Source organism: Idiotropiscis lumnitzeri, chromosome 8 (assembly GCF_059441095.1).
Source record: "Idiotropiscis lumnitzeri isolate Australia: NSW breed Sydney's pygmy pipehorse chromosome 8, RoL_Ilum_1.0, whole genome shotgun sequence".
In the NCBI taxonomy this organism is placed as follows: domain Eukaryota; kingdom Metazoa; phylum Chordata; class Actinopteri; order Syngnathiformes; family Syngnathidae; genus Idiotropiscis; species Idiotropiscis lumnitzeri.
In genome coordinates, this window is record NC_142398.1 from 16,721,058 (window position 1) to 16,739,562 (window position 18,505).

General features: G+C 40.1%; 1 long non-coding RNA gene across 1 annotated transcript; it reads left to right on the top strand.

Moving 5' to 3' along the window:
• Positions 1 to 2,542: 2,542 nt before the first annotated feature.
• Positions 2,543 to 11,021, top strand: LOC148332417 (uncharacterized). The gene is made up of 4 exons (XR_015844708.1): positions 2,543 to 2,741; positions 6,335 to 6,408; positions 8,016 to 9,261; positions 9,517 to 11,021. It is a non-coding gene; the product is annotated as an uncharacterized LOC148332417 (long non-coding RNA).
• The last annotated feature ends 7,484 nt before the right edge of the window (positions 11,022 to 18,505 follow it).

The window sequence follows — 18,505 nt, forward strand, 5'->3', positions numbered from 1 at the left end:
CTGACCGAGCTCAACAGCCAGTCTGACTTGGGTCTCTTCCAAATTCATGACAATTATTTAATCACTTTTCGCCATGGTCCGCGTGATAAGACAAGAAACCTCAAAAGAAATGATTGGGGCCAAATATTATGTAATAGTTTTATTCAATAAAAAAGAGGTATTATGTGCCTAATTAACGTTCAATGTTTGCCTGTTTGTCGCTTGACGCTGCGAGCGAGAGCTCCAGTGGGAGGTTCATGAAGGGAGGAATACTTTTATTTTTCAATTCATTGGCCTCACACACTAGAGCCTGAGGCATTTATTTTAGAGATTTATTTAGTTTATAATATGCGTTTGCTCAAGTGCCGAACAAAAAGGGACATTCGTTATAGTTTGGCCTCATGTGAAGATAGTGGCGCAGTTGTGGTTAGCACATCTGCCTTACACTTCTGAGGTTGGGCACTCAAATGTGGCGTGCCGTCTTCCTTTCCTGTGTCGCATGTTCTCCCTGTGGTTGCGTGGGTTTTCCGCTGCTACTCCAGTTCTTCCCGCATACCAAGAACATGCATGTTCGCTCTATTGAAGACTCAATAGTGAATGGTTGTTTTTACAGATGTGTCGTGCGATTGGCTGCCGACAAGCCCACGTTTGTATCCTGCTTCTCATCCAAAGTCAGCCGGGACAGTAATCAGCACAACCTCCATCCTCATGAGATAAGCGCTATAGAAAATGGAAGGCTTGATGGAGTCATATGAAGAGGTGAAGCTGGTAAATGGCAGTGCAGCAGTCAGAAAATGGAGCAATTTACCAATGAAGGCTTCAATAAGGCGTTCCGCTCAACCATACGCTAAGCTGTTACCATGGCAACCTACTTCCAAGGCCTGATATTGTAATCCCAGGGGCGCACTGTTAACGGGGTATGATCATACCACATGCGATTGATGCACACATGACGCAACAAAGGTCATCTTAACAACGAGCAGGGAAAACAAATGAATGTGTAATGAAAAAGCCGTTCGGACGAGAGTAATATTTTTGCGTCACTTACTTTTTGCAATGTGAAACAATGATTCAGCTGGCAGACACCTTGCAAGCTGTGGCTTTGTCAACATCGCCATCAATTCATTTTTTATACCACCAATCTATTCAGGGTCACGGGGAAGCCGTAGCCTCGATGAACCACCACGTTACCAATGACCTCTGCTTGGGGAAACTCGTTAAAGAGAGCTCATTAATGGAAATTAGCTTATTAATTGCCTATATACACGCACACACAGTCTCTGGAGTGCCTATCCAACCACCTCAATGTGAAATTAACGATCTTTTATCAGTTGCCTAGTCTCAAAAATGTGTACGTAAATTGTGCTTATTTTCCGTCCGCAATTTGGGTAGCATTAGCTACCTGTGTTAGCTTTAGCTAAGCGGCACACACTTTGATTGCTTGAGGAAGTTTGACAGAGTGGGGGAGGAGAGAAAGGGGCTCAAAATATACAATCGTGGTTGTCATGGTAACGGAATATGTATATGCAATTTTCAAAGCAGTTCATGGTGCCTGGTGAGCAGTACGTCGGTTTATGAGGCGGGACAGTCCCCCTAAAAAGCGGCACATTTTAGCAACATAAAATGATGGCCTGGGAACTGTTTTAAATTGCGATAAAAAAAAAATAAAAAATTAAATTGGAGGTACTCTACATGAAATTGTGGTAACTCCAATATGGAAATTGAAGCTGAAAATCTAAAATTCAATCACATTATTATTTTTTTATTTCAAATCATTTGTAGTGTATGGCAAAATTATAAAAACTATATGACCGATCCTCATTTTTTGGGTCTCGGCCATAGAAAGTGGTGACATAATGACATCATTTCCATCCTTTTGTGTCAAGCAGATGTGTCGAAGCATTTATTGCCCAGATTTATGTATGCTTTTCAAAATCAGAATCATCTGCCAAGTTCAAAGCAAAGCGCAAAAGGAATTTGTCCCCATATTTCATTCCAGCAAACAAAAGCAATAGCATTTTGAAAGTGCAAGAAAGCAAAAGCCTCCTGATTTTTAAGCAACAGCAATATTCCACGTCACTCTCCCCATCAACGCTGCAAAGGCAGCCTGCAGAAATGACCAATTAGGTGCATGTGAGCGTGTATATCTCTGAGCGGGAGATTAGATGCACAGCCACATCGCGGCAACTTGACATTCCTCACAGCCACTTTTGGGAACTTGCATCTGTGTGCTGTCCACGCACCAGAGGTTTCATGACAGAGTGGCGTCAGCAGAGTCACACGTCGTTGTGACGAACGTCATCTCGGGATTCTTAATATCCATGTCTTGCTCACTGACCACATATAAATTGGGCATAATGAGACACAAAATGGAGGAGGCTTTGGATTTCGTTTGTTATATTGTCAGCTATATAATTAATTACATTGAATGCTTGCTTAAATTTTATTCAGTCCTATTTTGTACACTACGGGCAGATTAACTGTGTTGTAACTGAATAAAGGTGAATGTCACCTTGTCTAATCTGGGTTGGACTAATCCCACGCCATTGCTGATCCAGCCAGACGGGCGGGATCGGCGAGAGACAGAGCCAACACCTGGACGGCACTTCTGTTGTGTAAAGTTGTCTTTGCTACGGATGCTTTGTCTCCTGTCACTCCCTGGCTGGACTGCGGTGTGCTGTCGGGATAATGTGCACCACCATCATGGTTCTCTCCACTTTGGCGCTCGTACTGCGCCAGCATTTTATCAACCGAGTCAAAACGTGAGTCCGTTCTTTTCCCTTTCATGTTATTCTTTAAATTGGAGAATTTTACTTTGGCATTAAGTGAGCTACTCCACACAGAAATTGGAACTAGTATCAAATGGGGACTCTTAAAAGTGAATAAATAAATGACGCAAGTTATTAACAAGGTAATGACTGTGTGTTAACTTTACATTTCACAAAGTCAATGAACATTCATGCAGTAGCTATTTTTGAGCTCATAAACAAAAATCTCCCTCATTTCTTTTGCAATATGTTTAAAAGTCAACAGCCCAGGGGTGGGCAAACTTTTTGATTGGCAGGCCACAATGGGTTCTAAAATTTGACAGAGGGGCCGGAGCAAGAGGAGATGGATGGAGTGTTTTGGTAACCTCTCCTCATCGGAGAAAAAAAAAATACATTTAATTTTAAATGAAAGTAAACAAAAGCATAACAACAAAACATGTCTTTGACACATCACAGTATATAGAAAATAAAACATTAACAAGGTTTATTCATTTCATTTTTTTCTAGTTCGGCGGGCCGGATTAAAACGTCTAACCGCATGTGGCCCCAGGGCCGAAGTTTGCCCACCCCTGGTCAACACTATACATTTAGTTGAAGTATTGAAACATGTTCCATCCACATGCACTGTAGTCTATCTAATTTATTTGTTTTTTTCTTTTATTACACTGACCACAACATTTTTGCCACAAAAAATTAATCAAGTAAACTTTTCTTGATGTTTTTTTTTTTCATTGATTTTGAATCAGGCCTCATTTTTTGGGTGTGGTTTGTTGTTCGTTGGTTTTGGTTTAGAATTCTTTTTTTTTTTCATTTTGTTCATTTATGTGTCTCATTAGTTGATAGTGTCCATCTGTGCTTGTCATTGTGTCTCCCGATCAGTTCACACAGCCGCTTGTGTGTCTCGTCCAGGTGTTTGTCATCGTCTCGTCAGTTTGTTTGTATTAAGTGTCCTGCTTTTGTTCAGTCTCTGATTTGTCATTGTCAACATCCCATGTCTTTGTTCGTTGTCCTGGTCAGCGTTTTTGTTTCCCTGTTTTTCTTTGAGTTTTGATTTTGAGAACTTTATTTCATTTCTGAGTTTTCCACAATACCTCTGCTATTGCCTTTGTTAATTATTTTTTCCGTCCAACCTGCACTCGGTTCTCCCCCATGACAAAACCTGATATTTATGGATTTAGCTTTTTCCCTGTGTCCCTTATTTTTTTTCCGTCTCCCGCCTTTGTTGTTAGGTTTTTGTGGCCACCTGTTCTCATCCGCCCAGGCCCTTGTGTCTAACAATCACCTCCAATCAATCAGCACGTTTCTTTCTGTTTTGTTGGCTCATTTTGTTATGGGTTGGAGTTTTTGTGGCACAATGTGGACCCAAGTGCAGGGAAGCAGGGACGCAAGAAATATTTTTCCAAAAGAATAAAAATCCTAAACACGGTATGTGACTTTATCAAAACTTTAAGATTAACAAAAATCTCTGAAAAAATGACAAATCTGGGAGCAGAATAATTCACATAACCGGGAGCAAGCCATGACTAGAATATGTAGTTGAGAACAGACACAAGCAAGAAAAACGTGAACCTGACAAAGACAGAAATAAATCATGGCACGAAATACATGCAAACTGATGAGAAAATGAGGAACACCTGTACAAGACGGGAGTGGCTGAGGGAGCTCTTTGGAAGACACGAGGGTCTGGGTTGACGAGAGCAGGTGGGCACAAAAACCTAGCGAGACGGACGCGACATGAAAAACGGGGCACAGGGAAAACATGTCAAAACTAAATCCAATCAAAACCAAATAAAAAAGGACACCGATCCGGCTTGGGTAGGCTCCAGTTTTCGTGACCCTGAACAGGAGTAGCACGAAATGATTGCATGGAAAATATCTGGGATATTGGGATTATATACCGTCCTATATGTACATTTGAATTAAAAAAAAAAACAATATTGTAGAAAAATACATTTCAATCATTTAGTTTAAAAAGTGCAACTGATATACAGTATTATTCACATTAAAAAAACACTTTGAGGGGCAAAAAAGGTCAATTTCGACTTTTAAAATAATTTGAGCTGTTACGTGATGGTGAATTTGGGCTTTTTTATTATCTACATGCCATAATCAAATCATAAAATTAAAATGATTCAAATTAAATAAATAAAGATCATGAAATATTTCACTATGTTTTCCATGGTATGTCAGTTTATGATTAGTGCGCAAATGTTCTCATGACTTTGTGTCATTAATATTTATTGTGTTCAATAGATAAATAAATAAATAAATGTGTGGCCCTTTCCGACCTGTCAGATATTGATCTGTCACATGACATTAGGGCAGGTACTTATTTGACATATTGTCCACTCTCTGAGTCATTTTCACGTCACCATCCTGCAGCCAGGTTCTGTCGAAGGATCTTGAGGTCATTAGCGCATTAAACATCGATAAAACAATATTAATTGTCAAAGAACTTGACATTTGTTACCTCAGAAATCAATGATTCCAAGGCTACAACTTGGATCATAATTGGTAAAAATTAAGTAAAAATTGATCAAGAAGTTTGTTCTAAAGCCAAGGGAATACATTTTAACCACGGTGGAGCTTTTGGAATTCCAACCAAATTTCTGTGGAGGATTTTATGGTCACCGAGCAGCGAATGCTTTTGAAGTCAGCGAATGTTGATTTGACCATCGAAGATAGATTTCGATAATATAGTAAATTATGTAAATTAAAATGTACCACAAAAGACTCACAGGTCGGCGTCTTCAAATTCAAACCAATCACGGACCTCATATGAGTTCTCGTGGCTATGTATAAAAAGCCTCAAAACGTGCCTTTTTTTTCTTTTCCTTTGCTTTTTTTTTTTTTTTTTTTTTTTTAATGAATATTTGCAAAATTTCCACAAAGTACTGCAGTCGTTAAACGAGAAGCATGAAACAAATGAAGAAACAAACATGTAACTATGAGACCATATCCTCTTTGGCAGGGGGTGAGGACATTTGCACACCACACTCACTTTGCCAGCTTCATAATTTGTCAGTCAAGGGAATCGAAAGCTTTTATGGCATGCTGTGACGGCCAAATATGACAAATATGCATTTGAAATGCCAAGTTCATTATGTTGGTGTGCAGCGGCGGCACTGGCAGGATGAAAAAGGCTAACACTCCGTTATGATGCCCTTTGAGGAAATTGTTTTAGATTACTGCCAAAACAAACACTTTGCATCCAGACGGGTGTTGTGTTTGCATATTTGCATCATCCACGCTATGACAAATCTTTTTTTTTTATGTAAATGTACACCTGTTCAATTTCTAGCAACTGATTATAAAAAAAAAATCCCTTTAAATGATGCGATATTTGAAAGATATTGTTTCTTAATCCTAAATGTAAGCAGCCCCATATCGATATTCAGCCCAACACAATTTTTTTTTTTTTTTAAACGAGATGTCACAAACAGACTTCCGAGCCGCATCTCGTTCATCACCTTTTGCCGGCGACCCTATTTTCTCCTAATACAATAAAATGCCATGTAATGGATTGCACCGTTGAACCCATTGACCCGTTGACCTCTTCCATCATCTGCTTCTGTTTCTCCTCACAGCTTTCCAAAGGACTCCAGCGAAAAGGCAGCAGCTAACGTGCACATCAGCGACGCTCAGACGTGAGAACGTACAGGTAAACGATTATACTGCTTTGCCTCGGACTGTCATTAAGTGTTGCGTTTGCAAATGCTTGCAGGTGTTGTTTCGTTCGTTGTGTGAAGCACTTCCTTGTTTAGTCCGTCCCTTTTAAAAAAAAAAACAAAACTTTTCATCATCTGGCCTGTGTCCCAAAAAATGGGAGTCCGTCTAATCCAGGGGTGGGCAAACTTTTTGATTGGCGGCTCGCAATGGGTTCTAAAATTTGACAGCGGGGCCAGACTAGGAACTGATGGATGGAGTGTTTTGGTCAACTCACCTCATCGGAGACAAAAAATACATTTTGTCATGTTTTATGAAAATATCTTATGTCTTTGAAAAACGTGGTTTTTTTTATTTGAAGTATTTTGAAAATAAAACATTAACAAGGTTTATTCATTACAATTTTATTCAAGTTCGGCGGGCCGGATTAAAACGTCTAACAGGCCGCATGTGGCCCCCGGACCGCAGTTTGCCCACACCTGGTCTTTTCCGTCCTTGGGATGGAATGCCCATCTTTGTATATCCTCATATCATACATGCACGTATGCAAAAAAAAAAGAGAATGAGAGCATGAAAGCGACACTTGTGCTCCACCACTGCAGCCGGGAGATACGGATGGTGCCTTGCTCAGACACCTTTCCCCGCATTACGAAATCCGCCGCCCTTCGGCTCCAATCCCAAACTCCTCAGATGAGCCGCTGCCACCCCTCTGAGTTTAGCCTGGATTATTACCTCCACCATGTGCCAACCTACAGAGGTGACATTTGTAATAAACAACCTGAGAGAGTCGTCTTTCTTTCAAGTCAGAAAAGGAAAGTGAGACGGTGGTATACAAGGTCGCCTGATGAACGCGGCAGCTGCTATCACACGTTTACTCAACTGGAGCCACCTTATGACCACATACGTACAATTGTTCACACATACTTGGAAATGGATATGAAAATGACCTTGGGTAGTGAGCCACATGCTGCCGCACCATGCACAATACTCTCAAATCAATTTACATCTGCTCTGTATTTCGTGAGCAAATATAAACTAGCGTTGTTGGGGGTTTTTTTCGTACATTTGCTCTGAATAGAATTTGCTGCAAGGCCATCGGGCAGTAACGACAAATGTGACATATTGCTACTTATGTTCTACTATGTACTATGAGACGTCTTTTGTTTGGTTATATAATCCACCAATTGTTCTCCTGAAACATGGGCTTTTATTTGGAATTAATGTTTTAATTCTGGCAATACAATGTTGCACTACATCATGCAAAATACAGCTGAAATGGGAATTATTATCCTTACGTCTTTTTTTTTTTTTTTTTTTTTTACACATTTCTTTACTTGTGGCCATTTACTCAGTGAAAATGTTTTGTTGAACAACATTCAAGTTGCATGCACCCTATTGAACATCAACAGTCTCAAAGCCAATTGGAGGGTGCTGGGTGGAATACAATGTAGCAACATGTAAGATTCTTCGTCTCACTGAGTTCACATAACATCTAAGATAAGATAAGATAAGATGTCTAGTGAGACCCATCAGTATTAAAATGTCGAGTATGGCGAGGTCCTCCTGCCTTCAAACATCTTTTCATTCCTTTTGATTGGACAGATCACGGTAGGGATGTGGTGTGGTGTAAGCCAACACCAGGGAGCTGTGCAGAAGAGGATCCATTTCTAGAATCAAATAACAGGCTACACTGTTTGACCCCGCTGTGACGAGCTCAGTGGCCAAGAACGTGCTGTTCGAGAGAGCCTCAAAGAAGGTGGGCCGCCGGGCCCCTGATGCATGTTTACCTCAACACCGGAGAGATAGGCGAGAGTGAAGCATCGAGAAGAGGCGGGACCACGAGGCCTCGTCTGCACAATTACCATCCCTCACTAATTAATGTATAGAAATGTTCTTACTTTGGTCCTCCTATTTTCCAAAAGCTAGCTGAACATAGAAGCTGACATAAAGATGTCAATCATTTTTGGATTAAATTAAATTCGAGAACGCTGCATACAAAGCATGCATAGGGAAATAAATGAAGAGCCGAGAATGAAGAAACACTGAACGCGTTGTTAAAATAAATAGTGATGCATAAATGGCACAGCAATTTGTCTTTGATAAATTCATGAAATTAGCATTGGAAAATATATAGCGGTCATCGCAAGCACGTGTGAACCCTTGATCTTTTGTCAACTATACATTTCTGGAAATGTTTGACATTTGCTCGTGCACTTGATCAATGCGAAAACTTTGATTCATCAAGAAATGCACTTTGATGGCTTGCACATGAGAGAGCATGTCTTTGTGTATTCAAATTAATAAAGGGTTCATAGGATTTGCCAATCTTTGTATTCTCTTTTGAATTTACGTTTACACAGTGTCCCAACTTGACGAGCATTATGGTTAGTATTCTATTAAAAGTGATCATCCTGCTTAATGGCCATCAGGAGAATCCTTGGAAACCTTACAGCGGAAATGACCTTGGTCAGAATCCTCCTCCTTTGTGTCATGTAACTGCCCAATTTGAATTTAATTTGAGGCTTCAGCAAGTTGAGCTGCTCCCCAGACAGGCTTTCATTAGATCTATAGAACAGAATGAGCTTTGTGTTTGTCATGCGATTATTCCAATTGAAGGAAAGGAAATAGAAAGTGAAGTTTACGATTTCATTATCTTGGGAAATTCATCTTGCTGAAAAGTGGGTTTGTTGTAAAAAAATAATAATAAAAGATGAAAATGGTTAATTTCTCAGTTTTGTTTCATTCATTACACCCCCGACCTTCTCTAACCCCCTTTGTCATTTGCACACGCTGAAAGATGTGGGTATTGGACATGCAAGCTGTCATCAGGTCCATAGAGAGAAAACTGGTGAGCTCACTCAAGTTTCCTAAAAAAAAAATTTAAAAAAAAGACTCGTTTGAAAAAAGACAACAAACATTAGTTAGCTTTTTTGAAAAAAAAATAAAATAAAAAATCGTATGTATTTTTTATTATTATTTTAATATTATTATAATTATATTCGAATTATATTGTACTTGGTGTAACTACAGTGTCGTAACCATGGTTGCTTATAGTTAAATCCGGTCAGTGCAGGTAAACTAACATCTTTTCTCCGTATTCCAGAATGCTTCACTGGACAAATATCCTCACCGTGATTGTGGAAAGAGACCAGATGATGTGGCAGCAAACGCCAAGACAAATGGCATGCACAGCATTCATCCTTGTCGGTCACTTGACGGAGGTTGACTTGAGGATTGCGTTAATTAGCATTTAATGACACTGTGAAGCCCTTGTTCGATATCCCCACGTGCTCACCAAACAGGTGTACGGCAGATTTGAGTTGATAATCGTCCAAAGCCGCACGGAAGCAACTTGTAACTGATTCAGTATCATTTGACATTTCAGCGAGCTCAAATACACATTCAGATGAATCCTGCCGATTTATGGCGGTTACTTTCCAATGTACAGAATCTTTTCAGCGAATGCTCTTTGTCATCTTTTTCCGTGCAGAATAATTTGCTCAACTGACAAATGCGTCTTGTTTTGGTCTACATCACCTAAATGCTTGACTCCTTGTTGTTATTCAGGTTGTTTCCCCGGTTTGATTTCCCTTCCACTCCACTGTGCATTCATTTCACTTTCCCCTTGGAACCAAACGGCAGCAGAGTTATTTCGATAACAGACAGAAAGCACCTCTGTGATCTGTAAAAGGACCGAGTGTTATGCATCCACTCTATTAAAAAACTCTATTATGGCAAATGTCTCTGTGCCATTGCGCAGCAAGTCCCAGTGCACTACTGGCTGAAGCCGAGGGAGCTAATGTGGCTAATGTCGCCCCAGGAACATCGCCTCTGCCAAGCATGCACTCTAATCATGCACTGTGCAATCAAGGCGATATGAAACATGAATATCCGCACGTCCACATCTTGCCGTCGCTCACCTCTCGGCACTGATGAGCCCGTCGGAGTCAAATTACAAGGTGAAAGCGGGAGTTTTGTGCATTTGTAGGTAATGAGCATGGTCTTCCTGCGAACACTTGCAGAGCACAGGAGTTAATCTAATGATGGGAGAGACCCATATGATGCCTAATGGCCTCAGAGAGAGCGACACAGGGTGATGGGGAGGGATGGAGGCTTCAATGCAGAGTCCTTCAGCTTGTAGCTTACTGTTGTGTTGCAGACTTGCTTTATCATCTCTCCACCAGACTTGAAGACTCCGAGTGAGGACTGGAAGGCATCAAAGCGACAACAATGATTTTATTGTCTCTTGAGAGACTGAAGATAGCTAGAGCTGTGGACTGTTGAGGAAGGGTAAGATTTTTTTTTTTTGTCCTTGATTCCACATTGTGCCTCCAGACTAATATTTCCTGTCATTAATCATCACTCATTATAAATTATTTAAAAATGGATGCGCTCATGTTGCTGAAAAATCAAGGCAGGTCAGCAGAACAATGATTTAATTAAGAACAATTTGGAAATTATGTTGTAAAAAAAAATACTCATTTGGCCTTTTTATCACAAAGCAAAGGAATTCAGAGGGATAAGTCCTGTAATGCTCTACAGTTGGTGGAATGAAGATAAACCAAATTATAATAATTAAACCAGAAAATAAAAAGTTATATCTCTGTCATTTCCCTGGTACTTTGCCTCCTCTGTGACCTTTTTTTTTTTTGCATTGCTTTTTTCCCCCAAGCTTGACATAGGTGATTTTTCTCTTGCTGGACATACACTGTGTTGCTTAGCAACTTGTGAAGAAGCATAACACCTCTCAAGATGTTAGTTGAACCAGTATCAAAGGATTAACACTGCATGTGCTTCACTTTTTTTTTTTTCCATTGGCGTTTTGTGCCACTTTTTCTGAAAGATGACAAGAACAGAAGGTACTGTGAATTAACCGGACTTGTTCTCAGTTGAGAAGACTCGTGGTATTTGTCCAGTGTTGGCTCTCTTCTTGAAACTTGGATATTATTGCCAGTAGTCATGTGGACAACTGAGTTGAAGTATCGTTACGGTTAAATCCAATTTAACCTAATTACTATTTTTTTTTTTATGTTGCTTTTCAGTTTTTGTTTGGTCGGCATCATAAAAATAACATTGATTTTGATCTCATGTGACTGATGTTGTAAATTTGCATCAATTCGTTTCTGATGTTTGACAAGACTGAGTGAAAATGAAGAATGCTACATTAGCTTTGCATGTTAGCCAGTGACTGTTAAAATGTTATACTATATTCATGTTTTGAGGTTTTAACAGTTTACATTATCGCAGCTTGTGTAACATAAATTACAGCTTGGAAATATAAGGATGTATGAATTCCGAGACTCTGGATCGTATTTTCGTCCCTAGTGCAAGTCTAGTAAAATGAGCAGTTTAAGTGTGTGCATGGATGGAGCTTTCTTTCTGTTGATATTTTTACTGATATGTGCAGTTAGAAATTGGAGTTTCCGCCGATGTGGGTGTGAACAAAGTCAATTTGTTTCCTGGCTTATAGAAGCAAAGATAAAAAAAAACAAAAAGATAAAGATAAAAATAAAATAAAAGGAAATGCATTAAATTAATTGATTTCTACAATAATTTTGAGGGATGGATGCACGTTGATGTCATATTTATAAATGACATACACCACCCATATCAGAGGAGCACAGAATGAGTCTGCCTGCGCCTGGATCGAATCACATACATCACCTGCGCTACAACCTCGACCTGGCTCCACCTGGACTAAAGTCTAGTCTATTTTCTGTCGCCAAATTGTCAAGTGCGCCGGAGGAGTGGAATAGAAAATGCCCTCGGTCTGCCAGACGACCCAGCGAGGCGCATCGGCATCTGCCAAATTCACAAACACGCTAAACTACACTTTCCCCGGCACAAAAATTAAGATAGGCCGAGTGCACATGCCTGTCTACATAAATAGGGCCCTAGATGTCATACAAAATAAGCGTGTATTTTATTTCTCATTATATTTAAGCTGGGCACAGCAAACGATTTGTTTCCCCAATGTGGAGGAAGAGGACGTTTTTCTTATTAAATAAAGGCTAGGCGGCTCACTTTTCTTAGAAATGCCATAGGTTTTGTATCATTATTACCAGACAGAAGTCCAGAGAGAGCCTGACAATGGCTTTGAAGCTGTGAAAGAGAAAACTTCAAAGGGTTACACAAGAACGCGCCACTCTCAAGGTATGGAAGTATGCATGTTGGAGAAAAGCAAGTCATTGAGTGATGAAAACGTTCACATATCGTGTCTGCGCAACACAGAAATAGAGTACATCCTTCCATCTATCCAGTTTCGATCAACACTGGAGAAAATTGAATTTGATAAGGTTTTAGGCTGCCCAGTGCAGCAATAACCTTTCTCTGTGCAACAGTGATCCAGGATCTCTGTTTGGTATGATGTCTAAAATCCACCGTCACACAACATCAAATCTTGAGACGTACTTTAAATGCATAATAGGAGAGAATCAAATATACCGCATTTTGGATTTTCTCATTTGAATTCAAATCTTGGACTGGTCGCCAAACAACTACTTTTTATTGAACATTTTCATGGTTCACATGTCCAACATTTTGCGTTTCACAATAATAATTAATACCACTGTTCAACCGTAACAAAAGCCCTGGCGAGCGCCTTGGTTTTGTCACGCTTCAATAATGACCAAGAAAAAATAAATAAATAAAATTTTTAAAAAATAATTACGTAATAGTGATAATAGCAATAATAAAATAAATAATATATATATATATATATATAAGTGAATAAATACATGAATAGCAGGGAAAACGCTCTACAGAATATAACCAAATTATGACAAATTTTATAAAAACAAATAACCACTTGGATCAAATTAACACCTTTGGACAATTGTGATTTCTTTGAAAAGGGGAGAAGATCCAAATTCCACACAGGAGCGCTCGAGCTGAGTAAACCCGTACCACACAACTGTGCATCAGTACTAACCACATGATATCGTTGCTTAAATAAAATCCGGGAAAAAAAATCGAGATGTCCATATGCGTTTTAAGCTACTGGTTTCAGAAAACGATCCCCTGCATTGCCTTTGCGGCACAGTGCGGCTTAGAATTTTTTCAAATGATATTTGGCATCCTAATAACGTGAATTCTGTATTGCCATTTAACTTGAAAAACATTTATTTATTTTTTTTTGCATGAAATGTTCTGCAGCGGGCAGGGTACAAAGTATTTTTTTGTATCCACTTTAGGCATGTGGATGGCTTTCCAGTTATTACCCAGTTGATGAGAACATATCTTCATCATAATCATCATCCACCCTGCTGAAGCAAGCGGCAACCTCCCGCAGTGCAAGCAAGAGTCTGATAAAACGCCATTCACGACCGGCGGTTTGAAGCAGCAAAAATAGTCTCGCAAAGACATCCACATGTGACCGCCTACACAAAGTCTGCTGGTTAAAAGGGTACGCTTTGCCAAGGCGGCTGTAGTGCTTTTTGGAGAGGAGATGAGAATAGCAAGGTGTGCCTTCCAAAGACTCGATATGTTTGTTCTCCTCTCTCAGGCCCACTTCAGGAAATGAGAGGCGGCTTCTATCCGAATAGGTCACGCCCAGTATCATGAGAACTGCGACTCCATGGTTGACTGCCGATAATGAGAAAATGAAGAACACACAAACATAAGCGTGATTGTCAATGCCATAAATAAACGATTCAATTGATTGATTTTGAAGGAGATATTTATTCACATACTGCACATTAAAGTTTATTTGTGTGTGGGATTTTTCTACTCTGCCTGTTATTGAGACACACAGCCAAATGAAATTTATCACCCGGTGAAGACGACCACTTTGACCCATTGTGACATCACTTTCCATGCGCAAGCCTCATGAATCGGTCTGCTTGAATCACAAATATAACAAATGAACACAAAAGTAATGAATGCTTAAAGCGGGGGTGGGCAAACTTTTTGATTGGCGGGCCACAATGGGTTCGAAAAATTTGACAGAGGGGCCGGACCAGGAGCAGATAGAAGGAGTGCTTTGGTAACCTCACCTCATCGGAGAAAAAAAAATATTTTAATTTTAAATGAAAGTGAACAAAAGCATTACAACAATATATATATTTGAAAAACCACAGTATTTAAAAAATAAAACATCAACAAGGGTCGTTCATTTAATTTTTTTCAAGTTCGGTGGGCCAGATTAAACAGACCGCATGTGGCCCCCGGGCCGTAGTTTGCCCACACCTGTCTTAAAGGGACAGTGTGTAGAATGTTTTTTAAAGTTTATTTATGTGTTTCAAAATGCAAGCGCTTTGAACTTGGGTCTTTGCAAAATAACAAAAGTAATCGAAAAATACAGAATATAAAAAATGGATGGTAGAAATTACTATTTTTTTCTTAATAATTAATTCATAACCACAATGATCAAATTTAGGCATGTCCAGTCAAGAATGTGGCTGTCGTGTGGTAATTGTACAGCCCTGGTGGCGTTATCAATTGATTATTAAAGAGTGTAACTATTGGCGTTGCAGAAGCATCTAACAACCCATCCCTCAGATTTCCCTCCAGCGCCCACTGAACCCGACATTTCGTGATCTTTCAAGCCAGCGTTGCATTTCAAGAGTTATGAGGATTCAATCTAATCCACTTTTTTGCTTTCTATGGCACATATCAATGGCCGGCACGCTAATACGGCTGCCGCTGTTTGATTCCTCCGCTTTACGCTTCATCGAATCGTGCTATCAGAAGGACTGTGACCCAATAAAGCAACAATGAGCGATAACCCAGAATGGTTTTACAGAGGCGACACATGGGCTTTCCTCCTGTCGACTTCTCTTGGCTTCACATCGTGTAAATGACTCTAGAAGTGCTTGGAGAATGCAAAAGGCTGGGATTGGAAGAAAGAAATGAAGAAACAATGTTGAAGCGCTTTGTGGCACGACATTAAAGATGCGCTTAAAATACGACAGCTTTAAATCTGCGATATATTGGGACACAAACGATGAACTGCGATGGGGTTCGCTGTACTGCCAGAGTAGCCGGACTACACGTTCAGTTCCAATTTGTAAGGGTATTAGAAATTAAATTCGGCATTTAGTGTGACATTTTGTGGCTTGTCTGATAGTTTATGAATAGATTCTCAACAAGGTGTTATTGAAATTTACAATGGGGAAAGTAAATAGGTTTAAAGGGCATACAAATTTTAAACTCCCAGTTTCCCTCCATCGCCAACAGTTTGCAATTGTGCTAATTGCACCTATTATTCATGCAGGCAGCATGGTTCCTGTTGAGTGTTGTGTTGGAACAAAGACAAAAAAAAAAAACAGAACTCGGTAGTAAGAAAGAAAAAGTGAGAGGGGAAAGAGCAACTACATATGTGGAAAGCAGGAAAGGACAAAAAAAAATGCACTGAATACATTTAGACTAACTGCAAGCAGATCAGTGACAAAGTTCATTGTTGAAAAAATAAAAAAAAATCCGGAATTGCTCCTATAGAAAAAGTAAAAAAAATTGGGATCGCTCCTCTTTCAACAGCCGCATAGCAAAAGACATTCCGACAGAACTGACTTGCACGTGTGGGAGGATGAAAAGTGGGTGCAACCCGGACACCCTGTTCGGCAGCTGCAGCCTTTTCAAGGTGAGTGCATTCTCAGTGCACCTGAACCGTCACAGTTTTGTAGTCAGAGCGAGCGAGTTGTTGCTGCTCGGCAAGTGCCATATAAATCATTTCCCAAGTTGGAACGAGCCAGCCTCGTCCTCATTGTGTCATGTTTTTCTTGAAAAGTCCTGCTTGAAAATGATTTGTTTTAATCATGTCTGACATTCTTCCTCCTTAGAAATGTGAATGTAAATCTGAAATCTGATTGGTAAAAAAAAAAAAAGACACACACACACACACAAGTATTGCTAATAGTGTGCACGTGTTGCACGCCGGCAATCGGGATTCCGAAGGCCCTGAGCAGATCGCACTGACATGGCAACACGTAGAAGTTTATAGTTTAAAATATGTCAAATGCTTTGGAGATGGAAAAGGAAAGCAAAGGCTGATGGAATGACGTGCCATTGGGTTTAGGGCTCTCGTGTTGTCTTGGCCGTGTACTTGAGGTCAACCATCTGCCGTGTGTGCGTTTCAAAGCGCTCTTGACGACGCGTCTTTCATTTCTGAATTATTTGTACTGCCATGTTGATCGCCCCGTTAAGTGTTAAAGCCCTTCATTTTGAATCGCTTTGCAAGATTTTGCAACGCTTCGCTTTCTGCCATACAGCCGACATTTGCGGAGGATTGCGGTGACGGCACGTCTCCCTCTTATATAATGAAGTCAGCGCTGCGACAATGGGGGCGGGCATGCGAAGAAACAGAGCAGAATTAAGGGGCAAATGAAGGAGAGCCGGGCAGACAGGCGAAACCTTTCTGCAAGCCTTCGATGCTAAGCGACCCAGATGGCCAGTGTGTCATGTCAGATGCCAATTTGAGCTCAACGTTGAGATCTATATGACATCCCAACCTCCCACTTGGTGACCCGCCACTGTGCGTGTTATGTGTGTGTGACGGCGCACTGATTTGGATGCTACTCAAGCACTTTTGAATCGTCCTCCGAGTTGACATCTGTGCTACGTGACCCCTTCAGAAGATAATGGCAGTTTAACCATTATCATAGCTTGTGTCAGTCAAGTTGTGTTCAGCCGATTAATTGTTGGGAATGCCTGCAGTCAGTGCGAACTTTTGAAATCAAACCCCTCCAAGCTATGAGCGTGTGTGGTTATTTTCCATGTGCCCCACTTCAAGGCCTTCAAGGCTCCAATAGAGCTCCCAGCTGGAAAAGCGTGGAAGGGAAAATGGACGTGTCTCCATTCAAGGCTGCTCCTCAGCTGCGCCATTTTCAATCAATAGCTTTTAGGGAATCGGCATCTTCCCTGCAGTTTCCTATGAAAAGCCTCTTTTGTTGGGAATTCCAGAGTGTACGTAATGATCTGACACTGAAGACACATGCGCGTTTGAAGATGCTGCAAATGACATCATGTGTTCGTATTCACATGAAGCTGAATGGCTTTTAAGGGGAAATGCGGCATTGGCGGCAAAGGAAGTAAGGTGCTGTCTACCTACGTTCTGTTACAAAGTGGAAGAATTTTTCACTCGTATCGTTTGTGACACACAAGTAGCATGTGAGTTTCATTACCCCCCTGGCCCCAGGTGTTTACTGGGACTGTTTATTCCCATCTGCATATATGCAAACTGCCTCCTACTTGTCCCACTCCTCTTTTCCTCTCAGTGCTTGTGCCTGGAGCATCACCACAACAACACACAGATGAGGAAAAAAAACTATAATTTTCATGACCTCGCTTACTTGGGAGATTGTCAGGGTTTTGTTTTTTTTTCAATAATAGTATGATATATGATACACATTATTTAGAAGAAATATTTATTGTCATTTTACAGGGACTTTCATCTAAAGTGTAGTTAACTTATTTTACATTTACAAGAAGTTAATATGTTTATGTTACATGATATCTGTATAAAAAAAAATCTCTACGGAGTAAAGAAACTGCGCGCTGGATTGAATGAGACGAAAAGAGCTGAATGCAAAAAGTATTCTGAAGTCACCGTTCTTATTCTTTCTAACATTGCCATCTGTTGGTGTGAAATAGTAGCGAGTTCAGCAGCTGGAATTTGAGACAGACGCGTAAGCTCCAAAAAATAAAGGGTGACGAAATAAAAAATTATTAAATAAACAATACAGTGAGAGATGTGTGAAAATATACATAGTTCGACTTTTTGTTTTTTAATGCAATTGGAATAAAGAGCACTGCGTAAAACATGGTATCCAAGATGACATTAGTGATTTCATATTGACGATGACATAAACGATGTCATATTGATGTTGAATTGACCTCAGATGCCTACAGGGGAGACTGCTGAATTGTTGAAACCATTGCATTTATGCCAAGAGCTGGCCAATATACAGTTAGGAAATAATGATTCATCATAGCAAGTGAAGCCAGAATTTACCTCGTTTAGGCATTTAGCTGTTTTATTTGCATGATTTCTCTAAATTCGTAAATAAATATGTAAATTACATAACATTTGTCTCGATGCATTATTTGGCTCAATACTTAAACATTTGATAACCCATTTACAAAAAATAACCGCT